Genomic DNA, 20419 nt, shown 5'->3' with positions numbered 1-20419 from the left:
TCTGTCCTTGATGTGGTCAAGAAAATCCTCTTCCCATCTGCAAGCCACCATTTAACACCAGAGCTTTGTCCTTATGCTAAATATATTACATTTTCGGGATTTTGCCTTCGCCCAGCATAAGGTATTTACCAGTCTACAGTTCAGTTGTGTGTTCTCCGGGTTTTGGCAGGCCAGCACTGCTTGCCTCCTGGTGGGGGTGCCTTTCTGCTTAAGGGGTGCTTTTATGAACTGTAGCCGTTCTTGATGCAATTCCCTGCATGAACAAATTAGATGTAAAATATCTCCTGGCTTGGTGTTACACAGCCAACACGTGTCTTGTGCTGTTCGATATTGGGTGTGAAATTGCGATGTACAACAGATGCGGAGCACCCCAAGCGAAAAACCAGGTTTAATTCTGCCGTATCACACCAACATTCTGTAGAAGAACTCCATGGCAGCTGTAATTGAACAAACACTGCCGTACACAAAAGGTTCAAATCAAAGCATTGATGCGAAGGGCGTTTGAATTAACTCTCCACTAACGTTCCTTAAGAAATATATGATAATAGTGGCAAACGATGCAATACGCCGGAACAATTTGATAACGTTGGTCACCCCCTCGCAGTTTAAACACACCTTACTGACGGTCGCAAAAGTACCTCACAAAACGGCATACAAGTGTTCACATCGGGACTGTAACCCTGGTGGTAAAACGATGACAGGGGCAAGATGGAGAGGATGTCCCCTGCACAGCTGGTTCGAAGTCTGCAATCGTCGCCAGTTAAGGAAGTGAAGAGTACACACAAGGTAAATGTACCGATAATGTATTACCGACATTCCAGTAGCTCAACCCTAGGACCACCAGTACCAGTTAAACTGGTGCACACATTCCGAAAGAACAAAAGAATGTAAGCAGAGGGAAGGGGTGTTGGGATGTACCACAATAATATATATATATATATATATATATATATATATATATATATATATATATATATATATATATTATATTATACCTACTGGCGGTCGCCAGTAGGTATATATAGTTAGGATTTTTTCTCTATGGGATTTTTGAAAATTCTATGTCTAATAACTTTGGCGTTTGTGGACGGAATTGGCTGAAATTTTCAGGAAAATGGCACATTTTGTTTCTGAGCAGCCCTTGAAATTTTGGGGGGGGGGGGGGGGGGGGGGGGGTTCGTCAAGGGGGGGCCGAGAAAAAAGGGGGGTCCCAAAACGTGTTTTTAACATTGAGTTTTCCATAGGGCGGTTGGCCTCACTTTTAGCCCGAACGACTGAATGGATTTGCACGAAACTTGGCAAAATTGTAGGGACTGGTAGCCCGATGTGCCTTTGCTAGGTCTCAATATATGTGCTTCAGTGGATTTTGAGAAATTAACGTTCAAAAAAAGATATATATCTGTAACAGCGGACCGGGCAGCGCTCCGGTTCGCGGACTTTTCGCGGTACGGAGCTTTGTGAAGCGAAGCTGATTGGTTCTCCGGCGTCTGTAAACATTCCAAACAGTCCGTAGCGGCCGCCATCTTGTCTCTCGGTAGGATCGAGAGACAAGAGGAGGCCAAAGCGAAGGGGCAAATGACCATAAGGGGGCATAGTAGATCCTCGCTGACCCCCTAGGTTTGATGTGGAGGTTTTAAAAGGGCCCCGCGGGGCAAAAAAAAAAAATAATAATAAAACGGCTGAATGGATTTGCACGAAACTTGGTAAAATATTAGGGACTGGTAGCCCGATGTGCCTTTGCTAGGTCTCAATATATGTGCTCCAGTGGATTTTGAGAAATTAACGTTCAAAAAAAGATATATATCTGTAACAGCGCTCCGCTTCGCGGAGATAAAATTATCTCTGTATTACCTAGCTGTTGCTAACACCAGTTAGCGACGGCTAGTAGGAGATAGCGACCATCTTGGGCCCCACTTTGCATGTGAGTGATATTTATCACTAATGACATGCAAAGTGGGCATGCCAAGATGTTAGCGACTGGAAACAGTCGCTAACATCGCTATCTCCTATTACCAACTTTTGGAAATATTCGCGATAAGCGCGAATATCTCCAAAAGCTACCACCTGCCCTGAGCAGTTCTTAGCCATGTTATCCAATGGGAGGTGGATAACATGGCTAAGAGCATTAGCTCGGTAATGCATGAATATCGCTGAGTTTTCAGCAATATTAATGCATTGCGGTCGTTTTTTATCGTATTTGCGATAAACCTTGATAATAGCAAGGTTTATCTGCGATAATTTCTGAAGATGCTTAGCGGTAAAAAATTTGTTGCTAAGCATCGTTAGGGATAAATATCGCTTAACTTTGGTAATATGCCCCAACGTCTGTTAACGTTCGATTCGAAGGAAATCAGGAAGTGTTGAAAAACATTGTCTGCGCCATCTTGCCTTTTTTCAAATGCCACACTTTTGTCGTGCATGGCAGTCATTTTAGATGCCTTGACCAGACCCACTCTCTGCACGCTGTCGATCCTTAGCATGGCTCCCCACCCTCGCAAGCATCTCCCCCAGGCAGTGGTCACCCCCGCTCTCTGTCTTATGCATGGGTAATAAACCACCCCCCATCTGCGCTGCTCTTCCCTGAGAATCACACCCTGTGCCCGCCCGACACCTCCCTTTCGCCCTATTCACTACCGCACCCTCTGACACTCCTTTTCCTCTGTGTCCGATTGTCCAGGCCGGTCCTAGGGTATCAGCTAGCCCTGCAGATGTAGTTTATGGCCCCAGCTGTAAAGAATCACCCCTCTTCAAAGGAGTTCTAGTAGATCAAGGCCCACACTCGATGAGATCCGTCACAGCAGACGCGTTCCTATTATCTGAAAACCATCCTGTATTGTGATTGGGGAGGGGACCGAGCCTGAAGCGGAAGATTCCAGGGATGACTCTTTGTACATCAAAGTTTTTACAATTATGTGTCACATTAAAAATATATAGCACTCCAACAAAGTAGTAAGATTATAAAACTTTAATAACTTATAAATATATACAAGAAAACAAAAACAGTAATAACATATAAACATTTTTAGGGAAAAACAACGAAGTAGCGGTCGGCTGTGCGAATAGTCCCAACGCAGCACAACGTCCAGATTTCACTGATTTCGGAATCCGGCGTGGGGCGTCGCGGGGGGTGGGTCATCAGTAGCAAACTGTTGTGCGAATAGTTCCAAGGCAGCAGAACGATGGCACCAAGGTGATGTCCAGTAAGTTGCCGCACTGGTTTTGGTATCCTACAATGCTGCTCCGAATAACGGCGTGGGGCGCCCCGGGGAGGCGGCGTGAACGGGCCTCTCCAGGTGGAGTCTCGTCTGTTGTAGTGGGGCGCCCCTTTACCGTTTCAGTTGCCATTCCGTCCGCTTTTGGTCCACTGTGTCAAAAGCCGCAATTCAGCTGAGTTGCGCCCACTCTTGCGGTGCAGCGATAGGCGGCTGTCACAGGATTCTCAAAATGGCGGCAGGCTGTTTCCTTTTTGGGCCTGTTCCACTGAAATGGCCCTGGGACACCTTGGAAATCGGACGCTTGTCTGCTAGGTCTTGGACCCCATTCTCGAAAGCGTCCCCTCCGCCTTGAGGATTCATCAAAAGTTTTGGGGGCCCCCGACTCCTGCAGGCTTCTGGTGGGGAGCGGCTGCCATGATTGCTCGCGGAATGACTACGACGGAGCCACGAGATGGTGTTGCTTTCATGGTGACGCCAGCTTCAGTCTGAAACATCCAGAAACAAGGTGGGGCTTTCATCGTTTGGGGAAAAAAAAAAAGTTTTCATCCAATGAAAAGTGTTGTTTTTAGGTCATATGATCAAGCCTTCCATCATTAGGAAACCAAAAGTTAAATGAACCAATGAAAAGTTTTATAAACAAGTCACATGACCTGTTATGCGGCATAGGGTATAAAATGCGGAGAAAATACGTTGGCACGTGAGGCGGCGTCAGTAGCGGACCGATGTGCGAATAGGCCGAAGGCAACACAACGCGCCAAGATCCGGATGGCACCGAGGTGGTGTCCAGCAAGTTGCAGCACTGGTGTGGCCATCCTACAATGCTGAAAGTCGGCGTGGGGCGCCCGGTTGGCCTGTGAGTTTGCGTCAGTAGCGGACCGATGTGCGAATAGGCCGAAGGCAGCACAACGCGCCAAGATCCGGATGGCACCGAGGTGGTGTCTAGTAAGGTGCACTGGTGTGGCCATCCTACAATGGTAAAAGTCGGCGTGGGGCGCCCTGTTGGCCTGTGAGATGGCGTCAGTAGCGGACCGATGTGCGAATGGGGCCAAAGGCAGCGCAACAATGTTTTCTGAATAGAAGACACCACAAGGCGCTGAGATGCCAAGATCCGGATGGCACCGAGGTGGTGTCTAGCAAGTTGTGGCACTGGTGTGGCCATCCTACAATGGTAAAAGTCGGCGTGGGGCGCCCTGTTGGCCTGTGAGATGGCGTCAGTAGCGGACCGATGTGCGAATGGGGCCAAAGGCAGCGCAACAATATTTTCTGACTAGAAGACACCACAAGGCGCTGAGATGCCAAGATCCGGATGGCACCGAGGTGGTGTCTAGCAAGTTGCCGCACTGGTGTGGCCATCCTACAATACTGCTCCGAATAACGGCGTGGGGTGCCCGAAGGGGGGGGGGGGGGGAGGCGGCATGAACGGGCCTTCCTAGGTGGAGGCTCGTCTGCTGTAGTGGGGCGCCCCTTTACCGTTTCAGTTGCCATTCAGCTGAGTTTCGGCTGCTCTTGATGCTACAGCGACAGGCGGCTGCAACAGGACTCTCAAAATGGCGGCTTGTTCTTTGGATTTGGGCCTGGTCTACTAAAATGGCCCTGGGACACTTTAGAACTCGGACGCTCGATTTTTTTTTTTCCTTTCCTGTACATGCAAAAAAATGTAAATGCCCGGTACGTTACACGCTTCATCTGCCACGATGTACTCTCCAGAGGAACCGAAAAAATATATAGTTATGGTAACTATACCATGCATCGTCATATGGAGAGGTGGCACCAATTAATTATAGTGCTGCATAAAAGAGAGATTTGGAGGAGAACCCCCGACCTGCCAGTACATTCATCAAAGAAGTGGCACTGACAGCATCAGAGGCAAGGGAAATGGTCCCAAATATTTAGAACTTTGGAAAGATTAAAATGACATGTTTAGATTGTGGCAAATTAATTTCATGTGGACAGATGAGTGTTACTCTAATAAATACAGCATATGAACATCATCATAGTCGATGGTTGGTAGAGACATTTTGACTATATCCTGGACCTGCCCGTCCTCGCCCAAAATGGCGCCGGAATAAATGGGACTCGTAACTCCTTGTTGTGTACTGGTTGCAGAACCTTGAAATCACGAGATACGTATGCAGTTTTGAAGCATATGGCGGGCGGGGACGAGAATTGATTGAATATTTCGACATCCCTATTGATATTAAGTTCTGATGTGTTATTGATTACTGCACTATTGAAAGTTCGAATTAACGTCACCCATGGTACTTGCCCGCAAATGTATATCTAGATAATTTTATTGTAACTGGCCCTGTCGTATTTTAATTATAAAATGTACGTCCACCGATTCCGCAACTGTTAGACACCTTAGTTCTTGCAACCTAATGGCCCGCCCGTTACGTTCCTCTACAGTGTAAATGTCTACTCATCATATACGATTACAGTTTGCTCCGTGGCCGGCCCACGTGGTTATAGGCTCGTATTTGTATAATGAAATTTTCACAATAAAGGTTTTTAAAAGAAAACATGGTAGTAGTATATACATTGGTAAAGTTTTTAATAATAGTCACTGTTTTAGAATCATTAAAAGGCAAGTGAAATAAAGCAGACCAATTACATGAAGGGTAAAAGGTATAATACGCAGGAACGCAGTAAAGATAAATGGTCATGGGCTGTTGTGTTTTCTACTCCTGCAACATAAAGTGATCGATAAGAATCTCATATTCAGGCGTATCGGCGACTAAGACAGCAGGTCGACCCTCTTTTGCTCAACGGCTCCGTCATGGGACGAAGAAACGCTCTTTTTCTCGAAAAAAGAATATATTTTACTTGCAGGACAGTTGTAAATTTTCCGGGAAAGTACATTAGCCTGGAACATTATAACATATATTTAAGAAAAAATAATGTTCGGAAGTAATAAAAAGCGTAATTTTTAGGTCATATGACCAAGCCTTTCATCATTAGAATAAGAAAAGTAAAATGAACCAATGAAAAGTTTTATTAACAAGTCACATGACTTGTTATGCTTACGTTACGCGCTGCGCGTCGCGCCCCGGATGACTTCCGGATGCGCTAACGCGGCGCGTCATATGACGCATTACGCGACAACGCAGGTCCAGAATATAGTCAAAATGTCTCCACCAACCAGCGGTCGGAACACAACCCCTTTCAGCAGGCTAAATAGTTCTGTTAAATGACAACAGAAGGGACAGGCAACAAGAACCATCAGTCAAAGAGGGGAGGGCTAGTTCTTCTCTACCGGGTTACATTGGGGCGCTACCGGAACTGATCGAATTGGTAGTCTACAGTGTTTCTGGATGTTTCAGACTGAAGCTGGGGTTAGCATGAGAGCACCACCATTTCGTAGCTCCGTCGTGGCCATTCCGCAACCAATCATGGCAGCCGCTCTTTATCGTTATTTTGGGCGGGGTGGGTGGCGGAGCCGAGCTGTTTTGCAGCCATCATTGTGTGGAGTTCAGTTCATCTCACTAGTTTTGTATTTGTCATGAGGGGTTGTTCCTAATGTTTCTATTTTAGCGAGGTCAAAAAGAGATCCCATTAGTGGCCTACTGATTTTGCTCGATTCCTTTTCTTTTTTTTTTACACGATTTTTCGTTATCTGCAAAGACTAAACAGAGTATTGCGACTGTGTCTGTTTGTAAATAGAGAATGAACCAAAGAGAACCAATTCTAAAACAGTAAATGCTTGGATAACAATCAATCAAATGGAGAGAGAAGCAGGCACGACGTATTACAACGGGGGCAAAGGCCTGCGTTCACTACCTTTCACTATCTGCAAAGAGAGAGTACTCCTAATAGAAATGAGGGGGGGCACCATTCAAAGCAGATCAGTGTGCATAAACACGAAAATGTTTTCACTTACCACGTACTTGACATTCGACAGCTTATGATATTTGCTATTAAAAAACCATTGAAATTCACTGAAAAAACCATAGGTTATAGACCATATATAGTTAGGAATTAGCATTTACAAAACCTTGAAAATTCACTGAAAAAACCATAGGTTATAGACCATATATAGTTAGGAATTAGCATTTAAAAAACCTTATTTTACTCACACAAAACCATTGAAATTCCATATATAGTTAGTTGCACTAACTATATATCGCGCACCCGCAATCCACTGCTGATGATGTCACATATTACATCATTCATGACATGGTCAGTGACATCACTGATGACATCACTGATGACATCTCAAATGACATCACTGATGACATCACTGATGACATCTCATTTGACATCAATGACCACATCACTGATGATATCATTCATGTGACAATACAATGCATCTCCTCACATTTTAATATAACCTCTGTTTCACCCAGTGTTAAATACAGAGTATAATTTTTGAAACCATTGACACACCAATACTAGTTACTACATACGCACTCACTGATTCCTACGTCTACACACACATTCACCCATACAATCATTCATACATACAATCACTCATCTTTACAACACTATCATATGCACTCATACACCTATACAGACACTCACACTCTGCCACTCATCCATGGAGTTACTCACACACCTAGTCAGTCCTGTAAAGAATCAATCACACTTCCATTTTCTTGTCTATACAGTTAAACATAGAGCACCTTACATTTTCAAACATATACTAACACATACTTACTTTCTTATACAATCATTGATACAAGTACACATTGATCTGCAGAGAGTCACACACCTCCCAGCCAGCCACACACACACTCAGTCTCCCATACAAATACTTGGACAATCAATCAATAACCCATATAGTTAATCATATAGCTACTGATCAACACATGCAGCAGTTTACAGAACAACAGACATAATGATGCACAAATTAAGACAGTTTAGTCACTAACCCATGCACTCAGTGAGACACATTTAATCACTCACTCATACATTCAGTCATGCACCTACTAAATCCTTCGTCCAGACACTTATACATCTACTCATTCTTCAATATGTAAAACATATTTAAACTTTACAGAAACACACAGTCACTGGATGATGTCATCAGTGATGTCATCAGTGATGTCATCAGTGATGTCATCAGTGATGTCATTTGAGATGTCATCAGTGATGTCACTGACCATGTCATGAATGATGTAATATGTGACATCATCAGCAGTGGATTGCGGATGCGCGATATATAGTTAGTGCAACTAACTATATATGGAATTTCAATGGTTTTGTGTGAGTAAAATAAGGTTTTTTAAATGCTAATTCCTAACTATATATGGTCTATAACCTATGGTTTTTTCAGTGAATTTTCAAGGTTTTGTAAATGCTAATTCCTAACTATATATGGTCTATAACCTATGGTTTTTTCAGTGAATATATATATATATATATATATATAACGGACGTTGGAGTGGCGTGGCTTTCTTTTCCATCATTGCTGTGGCGGCTGCTGCGCTGGTTTGGTGAGAGAGCTGCATTCGTGCATTCTACATCGGAAGGAGGTTGCTTCCGAAGCCGCTTCACTCCCCGCAAGATTGGCTGCAGCTGTTCAACCAAACGTGCTGTTTTCTTTCAAGGAAATTTTCAAGCTGCAACCCCCGATCTGGCTCTGGAGTTCACTTCGCCAGCGTCTGCGGTAACGGACCTGTATGGTTGTCGTTCAACGCGTGACTGACCCCGGCGGTGAGTGATTGTGAGCGAACGGACGGAGGGGAGGAGTCCCTGGGCTTGGGCGGTCAGTGATCGGAAACTAACTACGTTCGACACTGAACTGCATCAACTATATTTTGCGCAATTTCAAGGCGCCGTAATTATGTCAGCTGAAGCTTTGAAGAACAGGGAAGCGGGCAGGGAAGCGGCGGCAGACATGTTGTATTCAAATCTCCCTACCATTACTAACAAACAAAAGGGAGCCAACAAACCAACCATGACTACTATTGAAAATACAGATGAAGAGAAAATCAGGGCAGCCATGAAACGCTTGGAGAAATGTATGCGGCAGGAACTCACCAAGTGGTGGGAACACAAATCGCTCTCCAAGTATCTGGAGGAGGGGCGGGTGCCCCGTGGCCTTCGTATCCTCCTGGCTCCAAGTTATGAAAATCCCAATCCGGAGATGCTAAAGGAATGGGGCCAAATCAACCTTGACTCTTCCAGTAAGCTAATACAATTACTTGTTAAATACGCTGTAATTGACAGAGATGCCATAATGAAGGAAATAGAATCCATCAATGAATTCCTTGCCACGTTTGAACCCAATGATCTAATTGAAAAACTACGTAAAGAGATCGATGAGCGCCTCAAACAGCAAGAAGAAAAAATCAAAATTCGTAAAATTTACAAGTTCGCCCGTGACAAGGAGGACTACGCCCAGGGGCGAATATTTACATTCGCAAAGAAATACGAAAACGCCAAGAAAACGAGATTGGCACAACAGGCATCCAAAAAACCTGTATCCTCCGCTGAAACCCCAGCAGCGGCTTCCACCTCAGCTGACATGGGCAACACGCTGGAAAACAGCGACAACGAATCTCTTACCAGTGGCTCATCATGGGAGAACAGGAGCGAGCAATCAGATTCGACTGAAATGGCTATCTTAAATCTTGGTGAGGAGGTCGATTTTTTATGCTCGGACCGACTGCAAACATTGAGACCCAGGAATCGGAAACAGCAGCCCCAGAACAAGGCAACAAAACAAGACGCAACAAACGCCGAAGAGAACGCCGCAAAAAACAAAAAATCTCCAAAAAAACAAAAAAAGCAATATTGGCGAAAAAAGAAACAGTAAAGAACACGATCATTAACTTATCCGCCGTCGTATTAACTGAGGCAGAAAACCAACTCTTGAGTTTGGGACTTAATTATTGTCCTGTATCAGACTTCAGCTATACGAAAACACGTGTGGATATTTTTCTTTACATTCGAAAATTAAAGCTTATGAAATTTTTTAACATTAAGGATGGCAATAAGAACAACCCTTCCAAACAGTCTGGCACTGCAGCAAGTTCTCTTGATGTCCCAGCTGGAGATACAAGAGCCTTTCTAACACTGCATCAACTGGCGGTGAACGATGTACCGGCTGCTGAGGCAATGGCAACCCAAGACGAACTCCAAGCAGCACAAATATCTCAGGTAGGAATGAATTTAAGTCCATTCAAACCCAAATCTACCTTCATTCCAGTTATGCCCCGTGATTCAATAGACACATTTCATGACATGGTCATTGAGGATCTAAAAGAACTGTATCATAAAGTAAAACACAAGAAAAGATACAGAAGTAACCAAGAACAAGCTTATACTACACTGGTTAACAAGCTAAACAAAGATCAGAGCATCATAGTGACCATGGCAGACAAAGGGGGCAACGTGGTCATCTGGCCACAGAAAGACTATCATGCCGAAGCCTTGCGACAACTTAATAATGGAACTTGTTATAACAAATCCAACATGAAATCCTATATTGAATCAAAAGAAAGCCTTAAAAAACTGTTGTTTAAATGGAGGAGGGAAAACATGCTCTCTAAAGAGGAATTTAACTTTCTTAATGTTGAAAACCCTGTATTACCAAAACTATACTTATTGCCTAAAGTGCACAAAATGGTGAGCCCTGTCCCCGGGAGGCCTATTATTTCTGCAATCTCCAGTGTGGCTGAGCACATTGGGGAATACATTGACTATTTCCTCCAAAATCTGGTGCAAGCACTGCCATCATATATTAAAGACACTGGTCATTTCCTAAGTAGAATCAAAGATGTTCCCTGGAGTGAGGATCTATTACTAATCACCCTCGATATAGAATCGCTCTATACCAGCATTAACCATCAGGATGGGCTTAGAGCACTTGAACATTTTTTGGGAACCAGGTCTATTAATTGTTACAATCATAACAAGATGTTAATAGAATTGACAAATTGGTGCTTGCATCATAATTTCTTTATGTTTGGTAAGGAAATATATTTACAACAGAGAGGAGTGGCTATGGGCGCCTGCTTCTCCCCCAGCTATGCGTGTTTACACGTTGGCTGGTGGGAGGAGCGGGTACTCAATGTCACTTTCAGTAACATTATGTCCAATAATGTATTGCATTGGATGCGTTTCATCGATGATGTTTTCATTATTTGGAGGGGGGATCGGATCGATGCAGAAAATTTCATACAATCAATCAACAACAATAATGAGAATTTGCACTTCACATCACACATCGATGAATTAGAGACAGAGTTCCTTGATGTTAAAGTTTTTGTGAGAAATTCCAAGCTGTGCACCAAACTGCATCGTAAGAGTACTGCCGGTAACAGCATACTCCATGCTAGTAGCTCCCACCCCCGTCACGTCATTGATAATATCCCATTTGGAGAACTGTTAAGGCTCAAACGAATTTGCAGTAGTGATGAGGACTATCAACTCTGTGCTACTGAAGCTCTTGACAGATTCAGAGAAAGGGGATACAAAGAATCGATTCTCAAGCAATCCATAGCAAAAGCCAATTGTAGACCCAGGGAATCTCTTCTATCAAGCCCAGAATCTAGCACTGTAGCAAGCACAGAATCAAGTAACAATCCACCCAGATTGATTCTGACTTTCAATAGACAGGAACGCAAAATACGTTCTATCATGAACCAAAGATGGCCAGCTTAAAAAACTGACTTGGTGCTGGCCCCCAGAATAGCGGATAGACCTATTATCACCTATAGGAAAGGATCAAGTATGAGAACCCAACTCAGTCGGGATTTTCCTGAACTGACTAAACAAGATAATTGGATGGCCAGGCCTGGCTTTACCCGTTGTTCCAGTTGTAGAGCATGTAAATTTGGGATAAACACCACCAAATACTCCACACCCTTCAGACCTGACCCTGTGGAAATTAAGGGGAAACATAACTGCAAAACAGACTTTGCAGTATATGTTCTGACATGCACCTGTGGCCTCAGATATGTAGGCAGCACAGGCAAACAGGTGCATGTCAGAATTCTACAACACCTTCGAGCCATCGTGAACAACGACAGCTCATACCCTGTGGCCCGTCATTTCAAAGCCATCCACCAGAATAATCTTGACTGTTTAACATACTTTGTCATAGCCTCCGTACCCAAACCTATCAGGGGGGGAGATAGGGATCTCATGCTCAGGAGATTGGAATCGCAGTTCATTCTTGAACTGGATAGCCGTTTCCCAAATGGTCTCAACACTACGGAAGATCTTCATGTGTTTCTGTAATGTCCTTTTGTTGGCCAATTTACACTTACTTTCAGCTAGTCTGCCAGTGCCTAGCTTTCCTGTTTCTTTCTTAGTTTCTGTTTAGAATCACATTCACTGAATCAATTTTATTCATCATGGCTCACATGTTGAAAATATGTCTTTATACAAAAAATTAATTTTCCCTTTACTTTATTCCCTTCCTTCTGGGGGGCACACACACTCCAAAACCTTTCCATTACTTCTATTTTGACACAGACTAAGGGGGCATGATTATAGGCAGTCATTAAACTCTTTCGTATTGCACGATTTAATCCTGTGACCATGTTATACGTAATTTATCACAATCAATACACTAAGCATTTATGCTGATATTACATCGGACAAATCTATTGTCAGATAGATTTGAGACTGCATTGGGGTCACATACTGGCATTAGATTTTAATGATTTGACATTATTTTCTCTTTGTACATAACATGCCATTTATGTATCAGTGACCAATTGCTACCACTACTAAAATTGCGATATTTGCACAGTGTCTCAAATTACATGTTTTTTATAAAAATGTATATATATTTTTATAGATTACAATATATTTATTTTTTTAATTATAAAATGAATTGTATTTTGATTGTGATTTTAAAAAACGCATTCATGTTGTTATTCTACTTATGTATATATCCATCATGGCACTGATTTAGAGGAAAGACTGCCTCAGCCTAAGCTAGGTAGTGTGTCTTTTATGTCAATTTATCACGTGGTTGTGAAGAAAAAAATGCCCGGGAAAAACTTTTTGTACTTAAGCCATTGTGAACTTACTGACTAATGATCTGTGAACAAGGGCGGACGCCCGAAACGCGTAAGATCTGGTGGCCTTGAGCGCTTAATAAATCGTTTTTAGCCCATAACGGACGTTGGAGTGGCGTGGCTTTCTTTTCCATCATTGCTGTGGCGGCTGCTGCGCTGGTTTGGTGAGAGAGCTGCATTCGTGCATATATATATATTGGTGTACCTTGTATTTACACAACTAATTTAATTACCACTATTTTGCTTTAATTCTTTTAAAGCACTTTAGCACTACACATCTATGGTAATGAGGATGTCAAGTAGTCTATGTGTTGAGCAGGTAGTTTATTCAAGTAAGATGTTACCAGGTAGAGCCCAACCAGGAGCAGCCTTCCTGCTGCTCAGCCCATACTCCCACTGACACTAAACTTTCAGGCATCCTCACATTCCATTACATCACCATGCACACCAACATTCCACAGCACATTCACACTGGCTGAGCAGCAGGTGTAACACATCTTCTCTTTATACAAATGACAAAGAAGTTCTAAAAAGAATAACATTAAAAATGATGCAAGCAAAGGATGACAAAACTATTACACGCAACACAAAGACATCAGAACAAATGCAAGCAAATAATCATTGTAGCAAAGTGCAGATGCCAAAGCATGCAGATAAAAGATGGAAACATTTCATGCATGTGTACAACAAATGATAATTAAAAAAATATATACACACAATCTCCTTTTTTACCTAAACCAAGAAAATGCACACCCTACCACATCACAACACACAAACTAAACCCAGATACCAAAAACAAGCTGTCCGGCTAGGCCAACAAGAAAGAGGTACCAACTGCGAGGAACGGTAGGGAACCATGCAAACAAGAGCAAGTACATATTTTTTTTTTATGTGGAAAATCAGTCCACACCAAACAAACAGCATAAACGCTGCCCTCCACACTTATCCATAGTAAGAGTGGTACGTGTGGAACACAACTCCACACGAAACATATGTCATGAAAATTGCCCAACACCCAAACCTAAAGTTAGGGTAGTATGTGTGGAAAGACGCTCCACACTGAACATGTAAGTGTACAACTACACCAACCAAGAAGTAAGAGAAAACAGTAATCACCAGCCAAAACACTCACACTTCATAAATCTGGCTTCCTTTCAGCTTTTCACCCAAACCAGAAGTTGCGGTGGTATGTGAGGAAAAACGCTCCACACGGAACATGTAAAAGCGCATAACGCTGCACCCAATCAAATAGTAAGGAAAAACAGCACACACTAGCAAAAACAAACAACCTTCGCAAATCTGACTTTTACTTAGCCCGTCACCTGAACGACGGGTGGTACGTGTGAAAAGGAGCTCCACACGGAACATGTAAAAGTGTACAACTCTACATCAATCAAATAATAAGAGAAAATAGTAAACATCAGCAAAAACACCCACTGTTCAAAACATGGCTTCATACTGCCACCCAGCACTAACAATTTTTGGCAAAACCACAACCCTTCACCCTTACCCTAAGTAAGAGTGGGAAGTGTGAATCTAAACCACACCAAACAAGTAAAATAGCCCCACTCCTGGCTGTAAAAGAAAAAAAATCACTCACAAAATAACTCCACATGCTATCATCAACCATTAGTATCACCAAGAATGATTACGGTGAACGCAGAGCACACCAACACTGTAGAATATCTCTGCAACACTAACAGACGGCTATGGCATATAGAACAGATCAAGAAATACAAAAACACTGAGCATATCACCAAAAAAATATGTACTAAATGTCACAATAGATCATGTAGTATACAGTAAGGCACTAAACAGGCAAAATCAAAGACTACAAAATAAAATGTTTCTATAAGGCAAAAAACATTAGAAAGGAAACCATAATGAGCAGATGCAGTAAATGAGGTGAGCGAGCTCTCACCCAAAGCACAGCATAGTACCCATACTTTCATTGTTCCAAGGGAAAATGAAGGTAACAACTTGATAAAAGGTCTCTTCCTTGCCAGAAAACCTTGGAACTTACAACAAGCCCAGTCTTCTTCAAATTCTGTCATGGTGCTAACAGAGGTACACATGCAAATGTCTCTGGGCCCGACGAGACCCGAAGGAAGCTAGGCAAAGCGGGACATTACCCAATGGTTCTGTTTCAAAGTAAAGGGAGGAGCATCTGACCAAAGGATCCCACGACGAGTACTCATTATGCTGCCCATGCACCCAAAACTGGCCTCCGGCTCCAAATGCTCACGACTGGCTCTCAATGCTCCACACCACACACGGTTGGGTGAAAACGAACACGATCCACCAATAATATGCGCAGTAGTATGAGGCAGCAGCCGACCCCAAGATGGCGGAGCATACTTGACGCTGTGCCGGAAGGCTCTCAGAGCATCCAAGCTGGGGAGCGTCCCTTGCCAGTAGAAGAACAGACGTCACAGAAGGTCACACGGAGGCACCCCAGGAGTCCATGATGCAGGTAAGACTGAACGCACTGAATCTCACAACCTACTTAAATTCCGCATTACGAAAAAATAAACTGCCAGTAAGCAACACGGCAAGGTCCACGGCACAGTGCAGCTCCCAAAAGTTGATGTGTGTGCCACAACAGATAAATTCACAGTTCACCATTCCGCATTCAAGAACTTGAGCAGTGCTGGTATAAAACTGAGCAGTGCTGGTTCACAAACGTAAGAGTTAGCACTGCAAATTACCTCCTCTCACGGCAGCATGAGGGTTGCAAGCTTTGCTGAAATTCCGAATTCTTCCAAAGTAAAACCCATCAGTTTTTTTGTTATTGATACAGCAAAATTGAAATACATTACAATCCCCAGGACTGAGAACACTCTTCCCCACACTCCTTCAAAGTTGTTAGGGACACAGAATAGAGGAAAACATCAACTCCTCTACACAGATACCTCTTCCAGCAGGAACTGGCATGCTTGGGTTGGTGATGACCGGTGTTATGGTCACTGGTGGGGCTAACGGGTGCCAGCTCGCTGTACAGGAGAAGCTTCTTCGAGTTCTTTCACTTTAATTTCCAGTTACTTAAAGGTTAGTAGTTAGAGTCCAACTAGGTGGCACAAGCAGGTTCTTGACAGAAAAATCATCGCCAAAATATGTGGCAATGAGGATCTCAAGTAGTCCATGTACTAAGCAGATATTTATTCAAGTAAGATGTTACCAGATAGAGCTCCACCATGAGCAGCCTTCCTGCTGCTCAGCCCATACTCCAAATGACACTCCAAAGTCAGGCATCCTCACATTCCATTACATCACCATGCACACCAACATTCCACAGCACATTCACACTGGCTGAGCAGCAGGTATAACATCATCCCAATGAAGTTTCAGAGCGCTTTACATCACACATACAGATTATATATTGACAATAAATCACATGTGTACACCAATATAAAGGATGTGTTGCATAAGACAGTGAGGACACAAGGCGCAGGAGCCACATCTCCTTCATACCTCACTGTGCTATATTAGAAGGATGACAATTTATGAACTGCAAGTAACAAAAGGATCTCTTTCTTAAAAGCAGTAACCCATTTACATTTAAAAAAATCTGTCACTTGAGTATTACATAAATGCTTTGACGGAGACATATTAACCCTTTATGCTACTATCATTCAAAACTAGGACGAGGCAAAACACAGATCTATCCAGCAAAAACGTTATCCTCCAGAGTTATTTTACCATTATTATTACTCCCTGAGAATTAGCTGGCACACAAAGATGTGGCTTAACCCCAAACGAAATTCTTAAACACAGACATTGCAACCAATTAAACAGGATGGATTTACTGCCACGTTTCTCCTTGTAGCCAATTTTTTGGTGGCAGGTTTTAAAATAAACAAGCATTGGCATAGCCAATAGGTCTCGCTTGTGGGACCTTAGTAGTATTTTGTTTTGCAGCACAATATCCTTGTAACTAAATACTTATAAGGTCCCACAAGCGAGACCTATTGGCTATGCCAATGCTTGTTTCCTCCTCTAGCCTTCTGCCATCATTCCAAATAACTGACTAACCTATCCACCACTTAAAATGTACTTGCATGTTTCACTAAAATAATTCAACTCTAATCCTCTATGGGTCCCGGCATAGCGTGCTACTCGCCGAAAAAAAAAGCGCTTTAACGCCTCGTCAGGGGTAGTAAGCGCAATATAAATGCAATTACAATACAATAAAACATTCAGCGCGAGTTCGCTGTGGTAAAGGAGACTGAGTGTGAGGAGGCTTTACCGTCGCTTGGCCCCCAGCGTGACAGTCTGCTAGCAATATTCATTCATTTCTCCGTGGATTGGATTATTGCAGCTGTGTAGCCCTAGATTATATCAGGCAATCGCATGATGATGAGTCTGTGAAGCGACGCCTTTGCTTGGAGTGCACGCCCCCTCCCTCTCCAACACGCACGCATGCGGACAGGCAAGTATTCTCCTGCGTCACCCCTGTCGCAGAAAGCCCACCCAAGTCTGTTAATACCTATAATGCAGGCTTAAAAAGAACTTTTGAAAGAGTAATCAGGCATTCTTTTTTCTTGACTTTTGTGTCGTTGGGGCGCACGTTTCAACCATTTTCCTCCGCTTACGCAATTATAGCAAACAAAAGCGCCGTTTTCGCGGCACACGCGAATCTCAGCCTTTTCTACCAGTCAGTGTTTTGCTTCTGAACTGTTTGGCACAAGCTGAGGTCCTCGTCTGTCGTGTTTAATCACGAGTCCTTTGTGGGAACCATCACGTGCTCTGAAAGCAGCAGCGCTGAGGGAAGAGCACAGCATGAGAGAACGTGTTCGTTTCCGTGTCTGCATCTCAATGCCGCTCTTAGCCAGACCCTCGTACTTTGTTATATTTAATGAGTGTTGATGATGTGGCGCTTTTGAATGTTCGACCACCATTACTAGCTGCGTGTAATTTAGGGAAGTTGGCAGCCATTGCAGTGCTCGGTTACTTTAACCGTTGTTAAGGTATTGTTGCCAGGGCCAGTGGCGTACCAAGGATTCCATAGACCCTAGTGGGAGCATGCAAAGTGGACCGCTCGAATAAACGTGTTGGCTACTAAAGTTAGATTTTTTTCTTGCCGAGTGAGGTTCTGTCTACGGCAAGGCTGTGTTTGCGGGGAGAGAGAGGGGAGGTGCTGGTGTGGGAGGGGGGAGGTGCTGGTGTGGGAGGAGTGCTGCTACGGCAAGGCTGTGTTTGCGGGGAGAGAGAGGGGAGGTGCTGGTGTGGGAGGGGGGAGTTGCTGGTGTGGGAGGAGTGCTGCTAGGGGAGGAGAAGCCCTGGCTGTGAATGCTCGTGCATGTTTGCTCACGTGATTCACGTGAACTGCAAGAAAACGCCGGGCTGAAAGCCCTTAGTTTGAACAGGATTTTGCCGACATGAATCCTCGCTCCGCTCGATGCGCATGCGCGCATCGATAGGTCGCGAGACCTAATAAAGTGCATGTTTTGAAGAGCAAAATTTGTGTTGGGGTTGAATCAAGATTTTGGCACAGCCCCAATGCAAAATCTAATTTGTTAAATGTTGTAATGTGCTCAAATGTACTTATGAAAGGCCAGCTAAACATAGGTGGGGTCTTAAGATCTGATGTCACTTCCTTTGAAGCCGCATTCAATGTCACATGCTGGATGTCACGCTTCTGCCTAACTTGGTGAGTCTCCCCTCCCCCGCCCCCCCCTTCTCCTTAGGTTGAGCCTGGGCAGCATATGCACTACTCAGCAAGGTATGCTGTATTAAAGTATAGATTTGAAGCCCTGCCCATATTGGTCATTGGCATGTATCAATGTCCTTTGTAAATGCTGACTTCTAATTCGTTAATAGTCTTGGTAGTCCCTCCTTAGTACCACCTGGTCTTCATTTGTAACCTCCCATCATGACTGGCCCTTTAACTTCTGTTACACAGTAAGTTTTATTTAGTCTGTAAGCACTATTTTATTGAATTTCTCATACTGCCCGTACGACATGCTTTCCTGCAACATTCAGCGAACCATGCACACTTTTTACTTTCCAAGCAGCACAGGAAAATGGCGGTGGCTTCCTTAAAATGAAATAGATCTCGCATTTAAAAGAGTTTGAGCTATTGACATTGTAAATGATAATGCCTTTCATTTATGCGTTCATTTTCAAAACAGATGAATAAAAGGCATTGTCATTTACAATGCCAATAACTTACACTCTCGCAAATGCGAGACCTACTGCATTGCAAATGCTTGCTTAGGACTTGAGCCCTGGAAAAAAGTGATGGGTAAGGATGACCATGTATCATAAGAACTTTTGAAACTGCAAGAACCTCATCTGCCCTAATTAATAGTAAACTACCACCACCGCCTCATTTATACAGGTGAATACTTCGAATGGAAGAAAAGGTCGGACATCCATTTACTCCTACACAACCAAAAGGCAGAACTGTATTAGACAGGGGTGAATGGTAACTTGGACAGTGGCTTATGGCCTGCTTAAAAAGGAGACTGGAGCTTCATTAGTCGCAACATAGGACATTTGAGGAAATGCGAACACACCGCACTGATTATTGTTGATGTGGTTAACGTTTTCGCTTAAGTAGGAGCGTAGGTGAGACGACTCGTAGCTAACTGATCAACAGAACCCTGATAAAGAAAGCCTCAGTTGCGGAGGAGGTTCAGCGTCACTCCCGTATTACGCTTACCTAGGCGCCCTGGGTGGAAGCAGGCCGCTCTCCAGGTACAGGTCTTAACGGAATCCGCTGCCTGGCCCCGGTGGCTTCAAGACACGGCTCAAAACTATACTTTTACTTTCGCTTCTCCTCCGTGAATCGCTCAGATCTGTCGCCGAATAACCTCTTTGAACTCTTTACCAATGTATCTCTCTACCGCGAGACACAGCAGAGGCCGCCATCTCCCGGAGCAGCCGCACCGTTGCCGCGCACACAAGATGCGTCATGGTATCATTACGTTACACACGTCACTTTAGGCGACGACCCAAGGATTTTTTTTATTGCGCGGAGTCATGTATAGGCGGCGGCCATCTTAGGTGTATAAAAACAAATCACGAGGGGTCTGATCCTTGGCGAAGAAGGAACTTCCTAGTGGTTTTTAAAACTCGTATATTTATTCAGTTTAGGATGGTGTACACCACTCTAGAAAACGCGCAAAATTGCAATAAACAGTCCTATACGCCCGTCATCGTGTGCCCTTTGCAGTCCCGTCCCAGTCTGTGGGGGACTCTGCATTGAAAGAGCTGCCTGGAACCACT

General features: G+C 43.7%; 1 protein-coding gene across 1 annotated transcript in view; it reads right to left on the bottom strand.

Annotated features, from left to right (window-relative positions):
- The window catches only part of WDR33 (WD repeat domain 33), an 833238-nt gene extending 813111 nt beyond the window's left edge, over positions 1-20127 (bottom strand). The window contains exon 1 of the mRNA XM_078665596.1: positions 19854-20127. The gene's annotated coding sequence lies outside the window, so the exon portion shown is untranslated. The remainder of the gene's footprint in view (positions 1-19853) is intronic.
- Positions 20128-20419: the final 292 nt, after the last annotated feature.

Source organism: Lissotriton helveticus, chromosome 11, assembly GCF_964261635.1.
Source record: "Lissotriton helveticus chromosome 11, aLisHel1.1, whole genome shotgun sequence".
In the NCBI taxonomy this organism is placed as follows: Eukaryota; Metazoa; Chordata; class Amphibia; order Caudata; family Salamandridae; genus Lissotriton; species Lissotriton helveticus.
Note: the sequence above shows the minus strand (reverse complement) of the source record. Positions and strands in the feature narration are given on the sequence as shown.